Source organism: Thermobia domestica, chromosome 16, assembly GCF_964235325.1.
Source record: "Thermobia domestica chromosome 16, izTheDome1.hap1.1, whole genome shotgun sequence".
In the NCBI taxonomy this organism is placed as follows: domain Eukaryota; kingdom Metazoa; phylum Arthropoda; class Insecta; order Zygentoma; family Lepismatidae; genus Thermobia; species Thermobia domestica.
Window position 1 is genome coordinate 94,435,583 of NC_137469.1, and position 22,403 is coordinate 94,457,985.

Below are 22,403 nucleotides of genomic sequence, written 5' to 3' on the forward strand. Positions count from 1 at the left end.
ACAAAAATTTTCAAACAAAAAATTTTGAAACAAAAATTTCAGACAAAAATTTTTTAAACAAAACTTTAGAAACTAAATTTTCAAACTAAAAATTTCAAACGAAAAAATTTCAAACGAAAAAATTTCAAACCAAAGTTTCAAACAAAAAATTTTGAAACAAAAATTTCAAACAAAAAATTTTCAAACTAAAAAATTTTACGTTTCACGGTTAACCGTCAAACTTTATCCGGTTTTAACTATTCGATTAACAAATAAACGGTTTTGATCATATTTATCAGTGAGTGCAAAATGTTGAACTAAACCAAGATTTTTAAATGTTAAACAAAACTTAAAACTGAATGCAGCAAAGATTTGAAAATCAGCAACCAATCAGATTGCACGAAAGATAGTGATCAGCCAATCAAATTGCATCAACAATAACTTTGCCAGTGTTGTAGCATGTATTTCCTTAAGACTATGAGTCATAAGATTCAATAAGGTTAGCTATGTATCCCTGTACACTACCTCATCAAGGTCAATCACATGGTACATCGTATTGCTTACGTTTATATTTGGTCCACAGGCTGTAATAATCAAAACCAATGACGCATTCTCAAATTATTATAGAAAGTTTAAATGTACCAATGTCTTGGACTCCTAATCCCATCATAGGTCAATAACTGATCACGTGATCATAATGATTTACCCAAAGAAAGAGATACCACCCAATTCTAAGAACAATTACCAATTATTGACATGACAATAAGAAATGTACCCCTCCCAAAATTTAAGATTGGTACACAAACACACCTGTGTCTTATGAAACAAGTAATAAATCCTGTACTTATTCAATCATAAAGCCGGTCAATAATCTTTAAATTTTGAATATTTGGCCATAAGAGGAATACCAATGGGTCCTACAAAACGTTTACCAAATTTTGTTATTTGATAATTCCCAAATTTAAAAGGGAACATAAACATATGAAGGTAATAAACCATATAACGTGTTAAATAGGGACCAATAACCACCGAAATTTGATTTTTGGTAGTTCTTTACCCATGAAAGGGAACGAGGTGAACCATCCAAATTTATAGTGGTAAATATTGAAGACCTGTACGAAGATACCAAATGCTTATATTAAACAATTTCTAAAACTGAGTGGATAAGCCAAGATACCCCTCCCAAATTTTTAAAGGGTGCATCAACGTACCCATGTCTTATGATAGGAAATGAACCTATATACATGACCATATAACCATATAAGGTAATAAAACCTCATCAAAGGGGAAAAATTGGGCCAAAAACCAAACACGTGGTACAACATATTGCTTATCTTTATATTTTGGCAATTTTTTACCCATGAAAGGGAATAAGGTGGACCACCCAAATTTATCATGATACATATTGAGGTCATGTACTATAATAACGAATGCTTAAATTGGAAAATTACCAAAATTTAAGGGATTGGCTATGGTACCCCTCCCGGGGTGCATCAATGTACCCATGTCTTATAATAGGAAATGGACCAATATATACATGACCATATAACCATATAAGGTAATAGGACCTCATCCAAGGGGATACATTGAGCCAAAACCAAACACGTGGTTGTACTAAAATTTGGCAATTTCGTACCCATGAAAGGGAACGAGGTGAACCACCAAAATTTATAGTAATTTATATTAGGGTCCTATACTATAATACCAAACATATAAAAGGGACAATTTCCAAAATTAAAGGGGTGAGTCAAAGTACCCCTCCCGGGTGCACAAATGTACCTATGTCTTATGATAGGAAATGAATCCCCATACGTGACCATATAACATATAAGGTAATAGGACCTCATCCAATGGAATAAATTAGGTAAAAAACGAAACACGTGGTACAACGTATTGCTTACGTTTATATTTTGGCAATTTTGTACCCCTAAAAGGGAACGAGGTTATAGTAATATATATATTAGGGTCCTATACTATTATACCAAATGTTTAAATTGGGCAATTTCCAAAATTAAAGGGTGGTCCAAGGTACCCCTCCCGGGGTGCATTAATATATCCATGTCTTATGAAAGGTAATGAACCCCTGTATACGCCCATATAACGATATAAGATAATAACACCTCATCAAAGGTGATAAATTAGGTCAAAGGACCAAACACGTGGTAGTACTAAAATTTGGCAATTGTGTACCCATGAAAGGGAACGAGGTGGACCACCCAAATTTATAGTGATACATAATAGGGTTCTATACTATTATACCAAATGTTTAAATTGGGCAATTTCCAAAATTTAAGGGGTGGGCCAAGGTACCCCTCCCAAATTTTTCAAGGGGTGCACCAATATACACATATTTTATGAAAGGTAATGAACCCCTGTATACGCCCATATAACCATATAGGATAATAACACCTCATCAAACGCGATAAATTAGGTCAAAAACCCCCGAAATTTGAATTTTTGGCAATTTTTTACCCATGAAAGGGAACGACATAGACACCCAATACTGATAGAGGTACATACTATGGTCCTAGGCTACCACACCAAATTTTTAGATTAGGCAATTTCCAAAATTTAAGGGGTGGGCCAAGGTACCCTTCCCAAATTTTTAAAGGGGTGCACCAATGTACCCATGTCTTATGATAGATAATGGACCACTATACATGACCATATAACTATATAAGGTAATAGGACCTCATCCAAGGAGATAAATTAGGTCGAAAACCAAACACGTGGTACAACGTATTGCTTACGTTTATATTTTTGGCAATTTTGTACCCCTAGAAGGAAACAAGGTGGACCGCCCAAATTTATCATAATACATATTAGGGTTCTGTACTATAATACCCAATGTTTAAATTGGTCAATTTCCAAAATTTAAGGGGTGGGCCAAGGTACCCCTTCCAAATTTTTAAAGGGGTGCATTAATATACCCATGTCTTATGAAAGGGAATGGACCCCTGTATACGTCCATATAACTATATAGGGTAATAATACATCATCAAAGGGGATAAATTAGGTCAAAAAACCCCGAAATTTGAATTTTTGGCAATTTTTTACCCATGAAAGGGAACGACATAGACACCCAATACTGATAGGGGTACATACTATGGTCCTAGGCTACCATACCAAATTTTTAGATTTGGCAATTTCCAAAATTTAAGGGGGGTGGTCCTATGTACCCCTGCCAAAATTTAGGGGGTGGGCCATGGTACCCCTGCCAAAATTTAGAGGGGGTGGTCCTAGGTACCCCTAGGTCATTGACCCCGGGCCAGGTCATTGACCTTTCACCCCGGTCATAAAAGAGAGTGAGGATGAGTCATTCGCGCCAACGGGGACCACTACTACTCATATCTACATGTAAACACCCTAATTTTGTATGCGAATATTTAGATTTTCTTGTAGTTTGTTTATCAAAATCCTACACTGAGAAAAATATTTGTAGGTGGCATACTTAAAAAGGTAGGTCACATGCGTAATTCCTGTAGTTTTTGGACTTAACGTACAACAGACGTATAACTGAAAACGCATGTTTTATAATACTTTCAGTATAAGTGTTCCATCTATACGTACTTTCCGTATGAAACAATGTAGGCGGTCAGGATCTCACATACAAATGGAGGTATATAACATACAGCTGAGGAATGTAACATAAGTATATGCATGTGATATACGGAAAACTCTTAGATGTCAGACATCCTGCAACGGCATGATGTAACATCTAAAGGCAGTGCATATTTAGCATATGGATAACGTATACTTCATACTGATTTCTGTAGTAAGCAAGAAGATTTCGTATATTTGTACAATATACCGCTGTCCGGAGAGCGAATTTTTCTCAGTGTAATGTATGATTTAGATATCATTCTATTGATATTCATATTTGAGGGTCGGATCTGTTACACACGACTGCAGCTATCAAGAATTATATGTTTGTATCACCATATCTATGGTATATATATCAGTTAATAACCTACAGAATGGTCTACCCTATCAAGATTGGAGGATCATTGGATATCTCTTATTTTAATACAAAGCATGGTAAAGCAGCACAGAGAAATATATAACATAATACTTTAAGAAAGAGGTTTGAGATTCAGCAAACACAGAGTATTTTTTAAAAAAGATTTTGAGCAGAACACTATAAGATGTTTTGCATCCAACTCGACTATTTCGAACCACTAAGATGAAGGAAAAGGTGAAAGATTTCAGGCTAGAAAAAATGCATATACAAGAGGAAAGGAAAGAGTGTATAATTTGTACACGAGATAATATAAAACCTAGAGGTGCGCTTCCCTATGTCGCAGTATTGATTCGAACGTGGTCTCGATTGTAGCGTTCGATTCGAGATATCCCTTTCCACGATGCTTATTTCGAAAGTTTCAGTCAGCTGATATATGTACATCGCACACATCAAAATTCCATTTGTGTACAATGTACAAGCATCAGATAACGTTTAATAAAGATTGGTTAACCAAAGTGGTGTTAGTGTATCCAATTCGATTATTACAGGTAGCTTCACTATCTGTGCGTGAATGGATATAAAAGTAGAATAAAATTAAACTAAGTTTGTTATAAAATATGGAGATTCACTTTAGCAGACGGTTCTACCACAGTGAAAATTTATATCCCAAGTTGTGCAAGATGGTCACTAAAAAGCACGAATGCTATGCAACCGAGTCAGGGCAGGAGCGAACGGTAGCGAGGGGGTGCGTCCGTAGGGGCAGGCGCGTCAGCGACAAAGGGTATACACAGTAACGAGGATAATGAAAGAGCACACACAGATACAAAACTTTCTCTCAAAATTCATTTCAATATGCAGTGCACTGACAGTAATTACTCATATTTTTTACACTTCCATTCCTGCACGGTAAAGGTGTCACATCGATTTTACCTATAAATTTTCATGGTATATATATGGTGGGCTAGTTATCTACACCTCTGTCATATATTATATTACTTGTCATGTTTTTCAGTGTTCTGCTCTTGTGTTACTAAGATCAATCTCTGCAATGGTGCATGTGTAAAAGAAGTGGAAGTTAAGAAAATCTGTGGAAGGCAAACTTGAAACAACTGCTTAAAAATTACCGTAGATTTTGAACAATACTAAATGCTACAACACTTTACGTTATCCGCTCTATGCTTAATGACACTAAATCGGAAATTATTATTTTTAAAAGTAAATAGTAGTACCTGCTATTTTTAACTAACAAATTCCACCAAAACAAAAGTAATTATATACTATGTACGAAGTACAAATAGTTCACTCGAGCAGACGGTTCAACCAAATAGAAAATTTATAGGTAAAATACGATGTGAAACATTTTTCGCGAAGGAATGCAAGTATGAATATAAGTAATTACTGTCAGTGCACAGTATATTGAAATGAATTTTGAGTGGTAGAAGTATTGTATGTGTAAGTGTGCTCTTCCACTCGTTTATGCGTAAATCCTCCATCAATGACGCGCCTGTACCATACCAATGACCTGCTGGCTACCACTCAGGTCCCCTTCTACACTCCTTCCCTGACTCGGTTGCATAGCGTTCGTGCTTTTTATTGGCACAAGTTGGTTCGTGTTTTTATGCCATACGTTCACACTGTATTTATACAGTACTCTCCTGAAGTCAATATGCAAGTAGTAATGGAGTTCCTCATTTAGTGCATGCTCTGCTGAAAGAAGTAAGCTCTAACGTACCCTGAAAATGTAAGAAATGTGTCAAAATTTGGTAGAACCGTCTGCTCGAGTAATGCTAATATAAATTTTCAATTTGGTAGAACCGTCTGCTAAAGTGAACGTGAACCCATTTCCGAATATACTTTTTTGTACAGAATACTGATAAATAACGTGTGACTTGTATAAGATATAGGCCTATTGTTTCCTTTAACAGTGAGTGCGGATTGTTTTATGCAGTAATTTCCATCATTAGAAATTTTTAATGTAGGCAAAGTAGGCCTACTTTCACCACAACCAAACAGTTGCCTTGTCAAGGTGTCACAGAACACTTGTCTTGTACGTTACATAATTTTGGCAAAATTTTCAACAATTCATACACATATACTTCAATAAATAAGCAAAGTTAATAATAGTTTGACAATTCTCTAGATAGTAGTAGTCTTTACGAGACTTTTGACAGTGTAAATATAATGCATATAATTTTTCACCCAATGATATTACAAGTACACAATCACATTATATTATTGTCTGTTCTAGGGTAAAAGAAGAAAGAAAATGACTTAGCTTTGACATGTTATGAAATTCCAAACAATGTTGATTTTTTTTCGTCCTACAATTTTTCCTAGGTACACAGACAATCAATAATAAAAAAGTCATAAATACTTGGAGCATTATGTGAAACTACCTCTTTCTCCACTTTCAATATGGCGGATCGATTCGATATATGCGAGTTAGATACAACCAAATATTTTGCATCAGGGCACCTCTAGGTCTTTATATAATCTCGATAAGTTTGTACAATTTCCCTCATATTTCCAAGAAATCGCGCATAGGGCATTGTTTTGAGTTGTGTTTGCAAATCTTGCAACTGAATGCCAAAATTTCCTCACAAAGCACTATGCATTCACACATTTCACAAATATATCTCATCTTTTGAACTTGTAGTTTGTTAGTGTTGTCAACGGTTGGAGCGGCTCGGCTTACGGCTCAGTCACCACCGAGCCGAGCCTGCAGCTCACCCAACCGAGCCTGCAGCTCACCCAACCGAGCCGCCTCGAGACATCGGCTCGAGACCTCGGCTCAGTTTGGCCGAACCAAGCCGAGCCGATGGCTCACCCCAAACGAGCCGGCTCGAGCCAATAGCTCACCTGAGTCGAGCCAATAGCTCACCTGAGTCGAGCCGAACCAAGGCGGTTCGAGCCGAACCAAGGCGGTTCGAGGCGATGGCTCACTTGAGCCGAGCCGGTGGCTCATTCTAATCGAGCCGGCTCGAGCTGTTGGCTCAGTTGAACTGAGCCGAGCCGGTTGACATCACTAGTTTGGGTTTTCAACCAATAATTTTTGACTTGGTTGATAATAACGTTTGAAATTACTATTGTTGTTTGAGTAACAGCCACAACAAAAATTCATAGATGCAGTCGTATGAAACAAAATTATTCTAAGAATTATCCTGAATATGTCTTAAATTGTATTTTATCATGTTTTTCGACGAGAGTGTTTTAAAACTCTTACTTTTGTTTAAAATAACATAGAGTAACATACCGATTCTGCTATGGGGAGAGCAGTGTCAGGAACACCCAGTGGCTATTTTCACTCTATTAAGAGGAATATGATGCTATTTTTATAAATGCACCGTTTATCATGTCATAGTTCTTGTATATGAGTTTTGTTTTGGCTTTAGCAACTTTTATTCATATGTTGTGTATATTTACTTATATATTATCATGTTTGTTAAAACCATGGCACTTTTCAACGGTAGTACCCTAGAGCAGATGACAGAAGATTTGTTGATGTCAACCCTCAATGTTTACATAAATGACAGCAGTATGAAGAGAGGGAGAAAATTTCTTATACTTGCTTTTTCTTGTAAGGGTTCTTTGTTTATCTACCTGTTTCTCCTTATCTGTTAACACTTATATAGAGTGTTAAATAAGATTTTGTTTAGAAAAGACCAGAGAAAGAGTCATTACCCCTCATCTTACTCTAGTTATCATGTTACATTCAAAAACTGTGTGTAAACAGAGTACCATCATTTATTTGATCTGAGTAATTACTTTGTCTCAGACCACTCACAAGGAAGGTAGCTGGGGAAAGTACATTTGAAAACCGCAGAACAAAGGGTTAGTCATGTTTTTTCTGGAGCCTAGTTGGTGATTTTCAGTAGTCAAGTCGAGATTCTGGAGGTCGTTTGTTCCCGCTAGTAAGCATTGTATTTGCAGGCATATGTTAGTATATGGTCATTGAATGTTAATAGAAACTCCAGAAGTAATATCGTTCTAAAGTAATTAGGTATTTCGATGGTGGTTTAGAGTATCATGGAGTTTGCCAAGATTAAATTTTAAAAGCATTTGAAAATACATCTTTATATTTCAAAAGAATGTTAGAAATATGTATTTATCCAAAATTTCCAGCCGGTAGGCCTACACTTAATGGCCAGAGAGACACCGTGAAATAAAAGCGTATTAGAAGTTAGAATTCGGAAACATTATTGACGCCCAACAAAAATTGAATATGATGGTTACTCTATGGATTGAGTGAGTACTTCAGTACATTTTATATCGTAAGACTAATTCAGTTTTACGTTTTCTTCGGACAGTTGCAGTTTCAACGCAAACCCTCACACCTCTTATTTCGCCATATTTCATAACCATTAGGCATCCCGAATTGAAGTTTTCGGTGAACAGATATTAATAACGTTCTTTACAACATTTTAGAGCCATATATTTTAAAATATTTAAAAATGTAGAATTTTGGTACTCCAAGGTATCCCCGAACCTCATTGGTGTACTCAGCCACTTTTGCGTAGTAATATATTTTGAGTTGTACTTAAGCCTCAATAAGTACTTTCTCGAAATTCATCGTTCTTCTATCTGAAATCTAAAAGTCCGTACCCGACCATTTTAATTAATATTCTTAGAAAAATATAAATTAGTGGTATGTGTTCAAAACATAGTAGAATATAAATTTTCTCTTGAAGTGGACAAGTGAGGGATGGTCCATACAACATTTTGACTTATAAAAATGGCCCCCACTTGAAAACAAAATTGGGAATTGATGGATTAACTAATAATTCTTCGATAGAATAAAAGTAATCCTAATCGGTTGAATAGCTTTGGAAGTTACCTTTAATAATTCACTAATTTTCTCCCTTTATAACGTAAGTAGTGTAAGATTAGTTAAATCTTCTATTCTGTAACATTTTTACTCTATATTCACATATTGCTGAATAATAGAATTCCATATATTTGGGGTTTATAAAAGTAAACGTTAACATGCACATATACAAATACATAATTGTGTTTGAGAACAATATTAAAAATATGCCAAAGGAATTCATTTCGTTGTCTTCTTTTCAAAAGAAAATGAGAAATTATTTCCTATTACTGCACTACGTCATCATCTCTTCCTTTTTCTAAATCCGTATGTTCCTTTTTTGTAAACAGCTGTATACTCCATGCTGCGAAGGTGACATATTATTAAATTTCATACCCAACAAGAACAAAGCAATAGGCAGGAACTTCATTCTACAAATTCACACAACTGCATTGTATTAGAATTTACAGAGACGCAGAGAGAATGTCAAAAATAGAAGATAAAGAGAGAGAGAGAGAAAAAAGACAGAAAGGAGAGAGAGGGAAGAGAAGTAACGAGAAAATAAGAGAAAAGAGAAGGAGATAATGAGGAAGGAAAATGAAGTAGAGAAATAGAGAAAGAGAATTTTCACGTATTCATCAGAGCAACCAACCGACCAATCGGTGTTAACTAGAGATTGTAATTTTTCTTCTGATGCGTGAAATTTTCAATTTAAAAAAAGAAATTGAAGTTCATTGATTTATCTGGCATGTTATCTCTTTGCTTCTGTATAAGCGATTATTCCAGAGAATGTGTGAATCCACGAGAATTAATCTACGTATTACCCAGAATGAAATTTTGTTTTTCTTTTCTTTCTTTGATCCAGTATCAAACGTACCGAGGAAGATTTAATACCAAAAAGCTCCCTTTGTCAATTTTATTTTACGTTGCACCATGCTAAAATTTTCAATTTATTATAAAATCAACGATGTGTTTTTAAAACTGTCCATTTTTCAATATCTTCTAAAATAACTTTTTCGAATGCTAGCACTCACTGGGTTACGGCCAACTAGATGTTTTTATACATAGAAGCGAGAATAGAAGAGAATAAATTATGGTTATCGTCAAAAGAAATGAAATCGAGATTTGAACATAGTTAAACGTTTCATGGCCTCTACATACCGAAAAAGTGAATTTTGCATGATTGTCCGATTATTTGTCCGTTCCGATTATAAATAAGTACACTGTAATATCATTTTGCATTATGACGATTCTACGGGCTTAAAACAATAATAACATCTAACACACCACAGATGTCATTAACTAGTATGTGACCTAAAACAAACAAACAAACAAACGTTATTACCACCTTGAGGATTTACGAAAACTCATGAGGAGAGGGTGCATGAGACGTTGCATTGCTTTTGAAGGCGTAGTTTACATTTAGTTTATCTTACTTACCTTTTTTGGCTGACGCCTTGGAAATTAGTTTACTCTCTCTTGGCTTAATCTTGGGCCTGAACATATCTTTTTACAATTTCTTGGATGCGCTTGCTTGCGTCTGGGCTATCAAATTTCTTACCACTCTCTTAGCTGCGCGTGGGTCCTGAGAGACAACATACGCCCACCTTTTGGCTGCGACTGGGTCCTGAGATTCTCCCGAACCTGCCTTGACTGAGATTGGACTCTTGGACATTCCTAACCACCAATTACTAATTTAAAATTATATCCTACTGTAACATAGTAAAATTTTATAATAAAACCATTGTAGAAAAAGGACAACCTCGTGTACCATCATTTGTATCTACCAAACCAGCTTTCCGCCACAGAAATTTTACAATATACACTCGTCTACAAGCCATTACTGTTCAATGTATCCGGACCAAACTTTAAAATTTAAGATTTTATAAGATTGTTCATGAGATTTTTTTTAATTTTCATAAATCAATATAGTATATTCACAACATCGTTATATCATGTAAGTATCTTTTTGAAGAAGAGGAAATCTAGAAAAAATAGATTACACTTGGGATGTTCTTTTTAGGCGATTTTTCAGAAACATCTCAAGCTTAATGGTACATACTTAATAAAAATATTAATATTTCAAACTACATTTATGTTTAAAAGTTCTACGATATGGTATAAGTAATTTTCCTTGTAAAAATCCGGAAGATACAGTTTTCTTTTAGTGATGAGATCTTTTCGCTTCTCTGAGAAATAACAGGTGATATTATTCATATTTCATAAATATATAAATGTTTCATTGACAATCTTAGAAGACAATAGTGATTTCTCATGAAAACTCTACAAGAAAAAAAATTAATCTTTTGGGTTATTATTTTTTGGATGAAGTCTATTCAGAAATGCCTATCATAAATGTGTCCATATTTGGCGAATAAGCGTTTTAGTAACAAATGCAATATAAACTTGAGCCAATTTAAGAAGAGGAAGCAAGAAAGTTTAGTGTAGTGGCAAGTACCTTTAGTTTTATTGACCGATGTTTAATCAGCATGTCGACTATTATTGTTTTAAAGCAGATTTTACTACGTTTTAATTCAGGGAATTCCCTTTTTGCCTTACATTGAAACTTATATCGCCTCCGGAAAGCAGAAAGGTGCTAAGCGCCATTCTCCTTGATTTCCAACTAAGTAAATATCCTGACTTCCCATTTCATGTTTAATGTTGGTGGAAAGGAGACGAGTGGAAGGAGATAATATGAAAGGTCTGCAGTGAAAACTGAATTCTATGGAAGAATGAAAGAATCGGAATTAAATAGTATTTCATTCGTTTTTGTTCTCCCCTGAGAAATTTGCAGTTTGGCGCTTAGCACCTTTCTGTTTTCCGGTGACGATATGCTTCCACCAAAAATTAAATTGAGCTTTGGTGGTAGACATTTGGCTGCACGAGTATGCAATGTTATCTTTATTAGTGAATAATCTTTTCGATAATTCTATATCAGGTCATTATCTACTTTCCTCTTATAATCTTCCCCCGACAAACATTTATACATGTAATATTCTATGGATCTGAAAGACATGTATTGTCATGCCAATGTATAAAGATGCCTGAATTTCACAGTATGTTATACGCAGATCTCTTTCAATCATTTCACGTATATCATCAACATTACTGGCAACAACAAATGAGGATGCATGAACTTTACGAAATTCATTATTGAGAAATGTGCGATCATGCGGGAATTTGTAACCAGTTGTAATTCTAGTTAATGGAGTTCATCTCTAAAAGCCAAATAAAATCGCTCGATGATTTTGTTTTGTTAAATTACATTTAAAATCATACAAAAATCTTTGTCTGAAAGTATTCAAAAGAAATTTCCATTTCTCACTCAAAAATTCTTCAAATTGCTGTTAGAAATAAACGAACATGCTTAAAGAAACAAATATAATTTAAATATAGAAACATCTATTCTTCCGAAGTTTATAATAGCGGAACCAATGCTGTACCGAGGAAAATCAGCCCCCTGGGCGAGAGTATTCGATGGCGTCCCCGTACATATGAGTGAAGTCGACAGACCAGCCGTGAAGGGCCACTATGGTTGGCTTGCAGCAAAGATTTTCTAAAGTAAATCTTGCTTTTCCTTGATTTTGAGTACTTTTTATTACGTTTTCCCTTCCATTTTATATATGTGCACATACATTTTCTGACCTGATCAAATTAAACATTAGATTCAAAAATACTGCTGTTGATCTAAAATATTCCAAGTAATTGTTCCTCTCTCTTTTTCTTTCTTTGTTTTTTCCTCCCGAATTTTGCGTCCCCTTACTTTGGCTGTGTCACATCAGTAACTCTGGGCTTGTGTGAACTGCTGCACCACCATGATGGGACCACTGGGTGTGTGTGTGTGTGTGTGTGTGTGTGTGTGTGTGTGTGTGTGTGTGTAAAAATTGATTAGTATTAACATCACAATTTTTGGTGTGTAGTCACTACCTACCCCAAGGTGGGTTTCTATTATGTTACTTTGATTAAAGGGTACATCGTAAGGGAGATAGCTGGGTTTAAAATTTCTTGAGTTTTTACCATTACACTTTCGTTGAACTGCGTACTGTAAAGGGGGAAGGGGTTCTAATAGTTTTCATAAATCCGTTCTTACTGTATAAAGAACGACTATTGTATCTAGTAACGAAACAAATATTAAAAAAAAATAAATATAAATATCAATTCCTTTCTATAATTAGGAATGTCTTTTTAAACTAATTAGATTAAGAACAAGGTGGCCCAAAATAGATATACAGCACCACGCTGATCAGCACATTGCATTTTATATAATTTCTCATTGTTGTCCATCAGGTAGACTTAGTTTCTTTATTATTTTTCTTTGGCACAGCCGAAGCAAATAAACCCATAAACTAGAATTTTATATTAGATCAATGTAGGGGTGTATACATATTTTGGGGCACCCTGTATATTGAAATTAATTTCATTCCATGTAAAATAATATTTGAAAAATTCGTAATTGTTTTAAAAGATGTCATGAGAGTTAATGTCCCATGATTAGGGCTTGTTCAGTGTTAAACGAAAATAGAAAATACATAATATGCATAAATAAGATTAATGAAGGAACAAATAAAAGTTATCCTTAAAATATTGTGTGAACCAAAGGTACTTCACGACATTCATCTTTTATCTAATTTATTTTCCTTTTTAAATCTTCTTTTGTCCCTTTGTATTTCTAGTACTTCCTCATTACTTATGATTTGATTAATATATTTTCTTCATTATTTTCTACACCCTCATTTGAAAAATGTAATCATTATCATTCAAATCGGTTTTGCTTACTTCTCGTTGTTTGATTCTGTGTGGTAAAGTTTGCAAAACTGTTTAAAATGAAAAAAAAATGTAGAGAATATTTAAAATGATCTTTGCTTTCTTTTACATCTATGTATAACATTATAACGATAGTATCTGGTAGTGTAATTACTAATAACCTTAAGCAGTGTTGCAGACTTACTTACGTTTGTCGTATCTCAGGGAGGTTTGATATATTAAATAGCTGTAAACGGCATTATGTTTGTACTGTCTATTGGAAACTATCTAACTTTTTAGATATAACATTTATCTAAAATCTTTTCAGAAATAAAGCCTGTATAAAAAATAAATTTTCAATTTCTTGTAACTTTGTTCCTATTTAATTGAAATTCATTGTATCATGATCATTGTGTTCGACATTAAATTACTTTAGCTATGCACCGCCTCGTTTATCTGAGTTGCTTTATTACTTTTGTGAAGCCCTCCGAAATTTGGATATGTATGATACTGTAGCTTCCTTAGTTGGTAAAACTGATTAAAAAGTGTGATATTTTCATGTTTTGTTTTACATGTAAATTTGAAATATGTAATAACCTGGCGTAGTGCTATTTGAAAAATGAAAAATTTATATTGAGATAGCAACACCGTTAACCTCTTAGTATTGTTGAGTATGTCAAACTTTTCTTCCTTCTGATATTTGTTTGATGCAAAATTTCAGATATTTCTGTCAATTAGTTTAGAAGCTACAACGAGGGATCATTTTAAGTGGTTCATCCTATATATATATATATATATATATATATATATATATATATATATATATATATATATATATATATACAGGGTGAACCACTGAATAACTACGAGTATACTGACAAACTGTAAGAGGTGATTTCTCACATCAAAAATAAGAGAAAAAGTTCATATGGACCCATGGTGAAATGTGTATAGTTTCAGAGCTAGGGCTGGCCAAAATCGCGAAAAAGCTGAATTTCAACAGGCCTTATTTCGAATTCGACAAACTGTGGATGGTGGTCCTTATCAGCGTAAAAGAAGCCACGCATACACAATCCAAAAGTGCATATTTCACCAATTTTGAATAGGTGTACAGGGTATTCGGTACCGAGTGTCATTCTCAGATATACTCTCAATTAAATTTTCAGATATACCCTGATTTCAAGGAGGGTTCAAAGTAGGCTGGAGGTAAGCCTTGACAATAATGAACATCTAATACTTCAGAGGGAAGTCAGAACTGTTAGGAAGCGGCAGCTTCATGTTCTTTTGTGTTCGGAATAACGTGTGATGTGATGTATTTCGTCATGGTATATTTCACGTTTCCTTCAGTTATAAGCGTGAAAGAAAACATAGCAGCATGCGTTTTCCTAGTACGAGGGACCTTAACACTTTTGACATTGCGCCAAATGATTCCATGTTCACTGCTATCAAGGCTTATCGTTTGCCTACTTCGGACCAATCATAAAGTCAGAGCATATCTCAAAATTCGGTTGATGGGAATGGGAATTTCACCCTGCAGGGAATACCTGTACACCAATTGAACATCAGTGAAATACGCATTTTTGGATTGCGTATGCGTGGCTTCCTTTACGCTGATAAGGACCACCATCCAGTCTCTCGAATTCGAAACAGGGCGTCTTGAAATTTGGCTTTTTCGCGATTTTGGACAGCTCTAGGTCTGAAACTATTCACTTTTCCCCACAGGTTCATATGAATTTTCCTCTTATTTTGATGTAAGGAATCACCTATTACAGTTTGTCGCTATAGTTCATTAACACCCTGTATATTATTAAATACACTTTTGCGCTTTCAATTCAGTGATTTGCAATTCACATTTATCACTGTGTTCATTTATTATGTAGCCAAAATTCACTGGTGAAATACTCACACCTAAACAATTAAAAACAAGTCCATATGAACTTAAGACGAAAAAAGCGTTGGTTCAAAGTTATGTGATACTGAAATCGAGAAAATTGTAACTTTGAAGCTGCCTAGCTCGAAAACCATGAGAGATATCAAAGGCGGTTAAAGAACTATTACATTGTCTATCTTAATAACAAAGTTTCAGAGTTTTTACATACCAGCGCAACGGATTTTATAGAGGGCACTGCGGTATAGGTTCCGCTCTTGCATCTCTCTCTCTAAAATGATGTGTACAACCCCAAAAAAGAGTGTACTAGTTCCTCTATTAGTTGTTTAACCGCATTTTATTCTCTCATAGTTTTCGAGTTAGGCAGCCTCAAAGTTACAATTTTCTCGATTACGGATCTCGTAACTTTGAAACAACGCGCTTTTCACCTTATGTTCATGTGGGCATTTTTTTTATTGTTTAGATGTGAGGATTTCACCAATGGATTTGAGCTACATAATAAATGAACACCCTATATAATTCTTCCCTCGAGGCGCGATCGCTCAGTGGTAGAAAACAAATCCTTGATGCATAGGGTTCGTGGTTCGATTCCAACTTGTGCCAAGTGGGCGTTGGAAACACACCATGCCCATGGGTTGTCTCGCGTTTCTCCTAGAATTTTAGTCTCATTTCTATTTTCCCTTACTTCTATACCTAAGCCGTGGTAACTCAGGGGATACGTGGTCCTTGGTTCGAATAAACTTTTAGGGCTCTCACCCCTGGTGCGTGGGGTCTCTTATTCGATCCCAGTCCATATCAAATGGCTTTGTGGTGAACAAACAAACACTGCTTATGTGGGTTTTCTCGGGTTTCTCCTGTTTCCTCTCAGTTTTCTTATTAGATCAGTAACATCCGTCTCATCATCACTATAACCCTCGACATCGCTGCGAAATTGTAGGGTCTCAACATAAAATTAAAAAAGAAAACTTTGTAACATCGCTCAATTCCTTCTTACATTTTCTTTTCATCCAGAAAAGTTGTAATTTCTATTTTAGCAAAAAATGTTTTTAAAAAGAAAGAAAAATGCAGAGGAACTAAAAAGAAAGAAATTTGTTCAGAATCTAAGTAGGCAATATTCCTTTGGGAACAAGAAGACATAAGAACTAACTCATCTTATGTCCAGCAGGGAATTTCTCTATTTCTTGTTCTACATTTCTTCCTAGAAAAAGTTTACTTCTTCTCCATGCTGTTGGTCTCTCACTTTACCAATCTTAAGTTAACATTTAATTTAGGTAGCAAAGGACCGTGTAAAACGGATCACATCAACTTAACTTCTCGAGGTTTGGAACTTCTCTTTGTGTCCAGCCATTTACAACACAGAAAGAGAGAAAGAAAGAAAGAAAGAAAGAAAGAAAGAAAGAATCAATCTTCAAAAGTTACCTCCAGTATTGCCAACTAAATTTTATTCCATTTCAAGAATAAATATTTTGTAGTTTCGAAGAAGTGGAAACATTTTCTAACTTTGGTTTCATGTTGAATAGCAAAGCTAAAAATATCCAAATTATTTTTTAAAGAGAAGTCTGTAGTCATATTTGTTATGTTTCCTCATCCTGATATTTTAATCGATTAGAAAAAAATGTTTTTGTCTCTTTCTTTCTGCAGTGTTACTAACAAAAAACTTAAGGAAGTAAAAAAAAATGAAATCTTTGAGTTTTACGTCCCACGGTTATGCCGGTTAGGCTAAAGGAGACGGTGATGATGAGTGATGAATGAAATGGTGGAATGAAGAAAGTGGGAGGATACGGGAGAACCGAGAAAACCCACGCACACGGTGTTCGCCCACCACAAAGTTCACTTGGCGGGGGCTGGGATCGAACCCGGGACCCCAAGCACCAGAGGTGAACGCTCTGCCACTGAGCCACCGCGGCCCCAGAAACTTAAGGAAGTGTCAATCACCGATTTGAATGAAGCTTTGTATACTTGTAGAACATGGAAAAATAATCGACACGCATTTCTTTTTATTTCGGCAACGGTGCGGGTTTAACGGTAGAAACCACCCTTTGAACGGTAGGGGTGGTCTCCAAGCAAAAACAGAAAACAAATAAATTAATGTAGAAGACGACGTATGGCAGGGGGAGGGGGGAGGTTAGCAGAATCTTACATCAAAATTACAAATTTCAAAATGGCGGATTCAATATGGTGATTACAATTACAAAAAGTCTTCTGGTTTGAAATGCTCTACAGTTAAGCAAGAACAATCATAGTTGGCAGAGGTTACTGCGAGAAAGTTGCTGACAAATTTGAGGCTTCTTTCTGTAGGTACTTCTCGGGATGCTTGATTAAAGTGCGTCTCTGCAAGTTTTACTATTAGGGGTGCCTATTGAAAGTGATTTCCTTCGTCTCTCACTAGTCGGTGTGTTTATTTAAAGAACGTCCGCTCGGCACTCACTACGTCAGAACGTCAAGGCTACACTCATGCCAAATTTCACCATTCGAATCCTACCGGGAGTGCCTAACCATTTGGGTGTAGAAGACGTCCCATATAAGTAACATGGGAAAGATTTTTCAGTTCTCTATAAAACCACTCTACGTTCGGAAATTTTTATTTCTGATGATTCTCTTAGGTAACGATAATAAAAACGTAGAAGGATACCGAATTTCAAGTTTTTATCTCAATTCTAAGTACCCAAATAATGACATATTATAGGTCCAAAAGAAAGGCCCATTTGAAAAATATAGGGAAATTCTTCATCCCCTCTTTAGACCACCTAAAAATTAAAAATATTCACTTTTGGCAATTTTCCTGTAGGTTAGTTCCGCAAAGCTACATTTATGCCGAATTTAATCATTGAAGCGCTACAGGAAGTGCTCAATAAATTATGTCAGATCATGTAGTATTATATATAGTTAAGATATTCCGCAAAAAGTGTGTGATACATAAACATCGTTTACAACCACGCACACCTCATTACGGAAATATATTTAAACAAATCGTAAAATGCTGCAGAATCTTGGAAACAAAATGTTACGGATTTTCAAACTCAGGTGGTTTTACTTCCAAATTACCGCTTTGGACCATGCATACCTAATAAGATTTGCAAATCTGGGAAGAGAAAACTGATTATTAAGATATGATTGGATCTTTATTATATTATTACGGAGATGGTAAATTTATGTTATAGTTGTAGAGAAGGACAATGCCAGAAAAATGTCTCAAGAAGTTTTTCTACGGCCTAAAGAAGAAGACATCAAGAGGCTGAATCCTACTAGTTGTTCCTGTAGGAAGGATTTCTATATTGAGGTACTCTTTTGTTTATAAAATAGGTTCAAAAGTTGATGAATTGTGATCACCCCACGAATCAAATAACAAAATGGACTTTGCATTAGACGCTGTGAGAGAAACATCTTGAAACCATGATCTCACAAGACTTGATGTTAATTGTTCCGAATTCGATGCTTAGTAGTAATGAAAATTATAAAAGCTTTGTTAGCAGGGGAGTCGACATTCGCGAAATTTTAATCCGTATTGGTAAAACAATTTTGGAAATTTTCGAGGTAGAAATTTTGAATGAGCACCAAAATTATATTAGATATGCACATGGTAATAACAGGAATTCTAATATTAACTTCCCACGCGGAAGGGGCTATCGATACACCAACTATCAAATCCCCGATTCTAGGAATGGACAAGGTAATAGGAGGCCACTGTACTCAGCGTCGACACGAGAGAATAAATATGCAGAAAATTTAGTCAAGCTTCAATGGCAATTAATGATAATGGTAGTGGTAGAGAGCCAGTTACTGAATCATCAACATGAGTAGAACTCTATATAATTCACAAGATATTGAAAAACAGTGCAGTTTTACAAACTCTTAAGGGTGAAAACGTTGGATCTCAAAATATATAGGATTTAGATTACACTAGTTAACAAATTTAAACTTTTTGTTTGTTACATGAGAAAAATCACCTGATCTTAAAGGAACTTTTTACGCTGAATTCGAATATGCACTCGGTTTCTCTCCATCACGTACAGTTTTCCCGTAACAGAGGGATTTTCGGGAAATTCCCTCAAAAATTTCCCTTTTTCAGATATTTTATTCCCCTAGCTCCTGTCCCCTTACATATAGTAACATAGAAATTATACCTGAGTATACCTTGATTTACATTTAATAAACCCTAAAAGTTTCGTAAAAATCGCTTTGTTCTTTCTAGAGAAATAAATATATTTGTATGTATACTGTGTGCACTGTTTATTGCACCTGATAGTAATGCTTTCAGATCTCCTGAGTTGGGGTAAAAACGATTTGCTTTATTACTACAAACACAGACATAAAAATGAATATTTAGAATAGTCAACAACACACTTGTATTGCTCTCTGTAAATTAGAAACGTGTATAAAAATAGAATGTACTTCCAACGTATATTTTTTTTAAACGTACAGTATATGTATATCTTAATACATATATATAAAATTCTCCAAGTTTTTTCGTTTTGTTCATGAAATGGTTATCAATATTTGTTATCAAATGTAACAGAATGCAAAAGAGCCCCCTACCAACTGGGAAGAGATATGGCCAAAAGACTCTGATGATGATCATGACCTTGATGAACCAACGACATCAACATGTACATCCAAGGATCCAACGTTCATCTCTGACTGTGTTCGCGAGCCACATTTCATCCGGCAATGTGAACTTAATGACCTAGTCCGTGATTTGCACCTGACAAAACAAGAGGCGGAACTTCTGGGATCAAGGCTCCAGCAGTGGAACTTATTGGATGCAGAAACGAACATATCAGTGTACAGGAAAAGGCATGTTCAATTTTCAAGCTATTTCTCAATGCAAGATAATGTGTGCGTATGTACGGATATAAATGGGTTGATGGCGGAGCTAGGAATTCCTTACGTTCCAGAAGAATGGAGGTTATTTATCGACGCGTCAAAGGTCAGCCTTAAAGCTGTCCTTTTACATAATGGAAATAAAAAACCTTCTATACTACTTGCGCACTCAGTGAAGATTAAGGAATCCTATGACACCATGTCAACTTTGCTAAATCTTATAAATTACAAGGACCATTGTTGGCAAATATGTTGTGATCTCAAGGTAGATGGTATTTTATTAGGACTGCAGTGCGGTTACACGAAGTACCAATGTTTTTTATGTTTATGGGATAGCCGAGCTGATGACAAACATTATGAAGTGAAGGAATGGGAACCTAGAGTGAATTACGTACCTGGAGAATGCAACGTCAAATACGCTCCTTTGGTAGATCCTAATAAGATATTACTACCGCCACTTCATATCAAGTTAGGACTTATGAAAAACTTTGTCAAAGCCATGGACACATCTGGTGAAGGTTTCAAGTATTTGCGAGATAAGTTCCCTAACCTGAGTGATGCTAAGATTTCAGCGAGAGTGTTTATTGGTCCCCAAATTAGGAAATTAATGCTTGATGATAGCTTTGACAGCAAGTTAAACAGTGCTGAGCTAGCTGCCTGGACAGCATTTAAGTGTGTTGTGCGCAACTTTCTGGGCAATAACAAAGCTGAGAGTTACACAGAAATCGTACAGGACATGATACAGAAATACAAAGAGTTGGGTTGTAGGATGTCTTTAAAAATTTACTTTTTGCACTCCCACCTCAGCTTCTTTCCTGCTAACCTAGGTGCTCTCAGCGACGAACAGGGGAAAGATTCCACCAAGATATAATGGCAATGGAGAAAAGGTACCAGGGACGATGGGATCCTTCAATGATGGGGGACTATTGTTGGGGTCTTGTTAGAGAATGCAACATTTCTTACAAAAGAAGGAAGTAGTGTACGTTTTTTAACCCAATGGAAATTTCATATATTGTGATAGTTTTGATTGTCTTTTCATGACCTTTTGGTGCATTTGTATTATTGTTTATTGTAAATTGTCACACTTGTAAATTATATTGTATTATATTTTATATATGTGTTTGTGGTAATAAAGCAAATCGTTTTACCTCAACTTAAAAGATCTGAAAGCATTACTATAAGGTGCAATAAACAGTACACACAGTATACATACAAACATATTTATTTCTCTAGAAAGAATAAAGCGATTATTACGAAACTTGGAGGGTTTGTTAAATATGAATCAAAGTATACTTAGGTATAATTTCTATGTGAGTATATGCAAGGGGACAAGATCTTGGGGTGTAAAATAAACGAAAAGGGAAATTTTTGAGGGATTTTCCCGAAAATCCCTCTGTTACGGAAAAATCGTACGTGATGGAGAAAAACCGAGTGCATATTCGAATTCAGCGCAAAAAGTTCCTTTAAGAACAGGTATTTCCTTTTATGTAACAAAACCTTTGTTAACTAGTGTTATTTAATTGTTCTGAATAAAAACGCAAGAAATTGTTAAAGGATTATCCATTCCCACTATAATAATAACAATAAATTAAGCGTATTGATATATGTATCTATATGTATATATGTGGATGTATTATTTGAATACTTTCGTTTATACCTAATTAATTTATTTTATATGAGGGAAAGTTAAAAAAGTTAATTTCTGCCAGGGTATCAAATGTAATTTTGTATCCAAAATTTTGTAACCCACGGGTAGAAATCTAACGAAATAAAATATTTGGTTTCATTATTTTATTTTAGTTAACGAATTTCTTAGTTTCTTCTGAATTGTTTATTTTAGTCCTTCTTCTGATTCAAAATTCTATATTTTGGTATAATATGTCATTAAATTGTGATATCCGGTTAAAATAGATATAAAAGGGAATTTTCCGAGCTATTAGGATATTTTAATATAGTGAATTTGCCACACTGCAGTTAGAGAGAGAGAGAGAGAGAGAGAGAGAGAGAGAGAGAGAAATAAAGATTTTATTTTATTACTTTTATATTCACGGGAAGAATTAAGTAACCTTTGATGACGCGAGCCTATAAGAAAATATAATTTATATCACAATGAATAGTGAGTTATGATTTAGTTGACTGGAACAAAGAAGCGTGGCTACGCGTACTTTATAGCAAAAAGCGATCGGGAAAGGGTTATCGTAGCAAAT